Source organism: Schistocerca piceifrons, unplaced genomic scaffold (assembly GCF_021461385.2).
Source record: "Schistocerca piceifrons isolate TAMUIC-IGC-003096 unplaced genomic scaffold, iqSchPice1.1 HiC_scaffold_954, whole genome shotgun sequence".
Taxonomy (NCBI): domain Eukaryota; kingdom Metazoa; phylum Arthropoda; class Insecta; order Orthoptera; family Acrididae; genus Schistocerca; species Schistocerca piceifrons.
The window spans coordinates 1137501-1140000 of NW_025729228.1; positions in this window are offsets into that span (position 1 = coordinate 1137501).

The following is a 2500-nucleotide window of genomic DNA, read 5'->3' on the forward strand; positions in this document are numbered from 1 at the left end:
CCTTAACCTAACCTATGTTGTGCCTTAACCTAACCTATGTTGTGCCTTAACCTAACCTATGTTGTGCCTTAACCTAACCTATGTTGTGCCTTAACCTAACCTATGTTGTGCCTTAACCTAACCTATGTTGTGCCTTAACCTAACCCATGTTGTGCCTTAACCTAACCCATGTTGTGCCTTAACCTAACCCATGTTGTGCCTTAACCTAACCCATGTTGTGCCTTAACCTAACCCATGTTGTGCCTTAACCTAACCCATGTTGTGCCTTAACCTAACCCATGTTGTGCCTTAACCTAACCCATGTTGTGCCTTAACCTAACCCATGTTGTGCCTTAACCTAACCCATGTTGTGCCTTAACCTAACCCATGTTGTGCCTTAACCTAACCCATGTCGTGCCTTAACCTAACCCATGTCGTGCCTTAACCTAACCCATGTCGTGCCTTAACCTAACCCATGTCGTGCCTTAACCTAACCCACGTCGTGCCTTAACCTAACCCACGTCGTGCCTTAACCTAACCCACGTCGTGCCTTAACCTAACCCACGTCGTGCCTTAACCTAACCCACGTCGTGCCTTAACCTAACCCACGTCGTGCCTTAACCTAACCCACGTCGTGCCTTAACCTAACCCACGTCGTGCCTTAACCTAACCCACGTCGTGCCTTAACCTAACCCACGTCGTGCCTTAACCTAACCCACGTTGTGCCTTAACCTAACCCACGTTGTGCCTTAACCTAACCCACGTTGTGCCCTAACGTAACCCACGTTGTCCCCTAACGTAACCCACGTTGTCGCCTAACGTAACCCACGTTGTCGCCTAAACCTGCTCTGTAATTGTTATACGACTCGTTCAATTAGTGTAGTGTTGCCCACCCGCAACCCTCGCAATATAGTTCGCTACTCGCACTCCCCGCTCCCCTGTGTATCGCTTCATGTTAAACACCTTGCAAGTCTTGCTCACTTTCCACATGCTCCTGCTGTACACTGTAATGTGGATGGCAGCAGGACGTACATGCCGCCCCTCCCCACGTCCCCACCTTGCCCCCTGCCTTCGCAAGCTGGTTGGTGAGAACTTTGCATGTTCAATGCCCTCCGCATGCGACGTACTCAGGCTACGTTGTGGTGCGGCCTGTGTCAACTGTCCGCTAATGTCGTACGCGTAAACCACAATCTGTACTGCACATTCGTCCTTATGTACTGAATGATACATCGTGGCACATGTGTGACCGTACAACGACTGCGCCCAAAAACGGCGGACCATACAGTGCAAATATTGTGCACGCAGCTACGTGTCGTCTCCCTATGAGAGCTGGATTGCAGTGTGGTACGCCATAGAGACGTGTGGGAGGAACGGACGCCGTGGATGGCGATCAGCATGAGCTGTCTGTTGATGTATTCGGACCTAGTCGTCTCTCCTCACACACCGTGATGGCATGGTGCACCGCGTTCCATATCTGCGACATGCTACAGAGGCCGGTTGACAGTCGTTCGAGCAATGGACATCGCATACGTACGGGGGCCACCTTCCACGTATTGTCTAGGCGTGCACATTTTGTTGCGTGTATGTGGGCAGACGTAGTGTGGCGTGACACCTGACACAGGCATGCAATAATCGTGGAAGTTGCAAATGGCGATGGACGCCTGCGTTTTCTGGTGAAGTTACGCAAATGAACAAATGGTAACCTGTTGTGGTGCGGTTGTTCTCGCTAGGGGTGAATCGGTGATGGCGACGATAGGTTGAGGTACTAACCGGTTGTTCCAGCGATACCCACCATGCCGACGAAACTGAACGGCATCTGGGTGTGAAGCGATACGCGGCGGTGGCTGGGTGGGACCGTCCCCGGCCGGTGAGGGGGCGCCTCCCGGCGTGCTGGCCGCGCGGTGCGTGGGCGCACGCGCTACAGCCGGCTGGTGGGGGCGGCCAGTGGCAGGCGCGCCGGCCGACGGACGCGGCAGGCGTCGCAGCTGCGCGCCGGCGCACCCTGCGCGCGGCGCCGTGCGGCCAAAGTAGGTCCTCGCGGGCCCGGTGCGAAGCGCGGTGGACATCTTCAGTGTGCTGGTCCGATTGAGGACTGTGTGCGTTGAGGATGCGCCGCCGCCCGGCGCTCGGCGCCGCGACGCCGTCTGCTGCTCGGTCGCCCCAGCGGTTCTCGCTGGTGGTTTGTATCGCAGCTGTGCGGATGTGTTGGCGCGTGCGCTGTGCTGGGAGAGTTCGCTTCGGCACCCAAGTGGGGCTTTTGTCCTTCTGTGGCGCTGGCGTTGGAGCTGCCGGTCACCGTAGGTGGCGCGTGTTGTCTCCCGCCGGCAATGCCACGACAGCACGCTCCCGGGCCTCTGTCGGCAGCGGCAAGCTCAGTTGGGAGCACGGGTGGTCGCACCGAAAGCGTCTACTCGCCTAACTCCGGGCGATTGCGCCTCTCTCGAACCCGACCAAGTACTTGGGACGGCGCTGCGCGCCGCCGGGACCTGAGAGGGTTTCGAGGTGTATTGTGCAGGGGAGC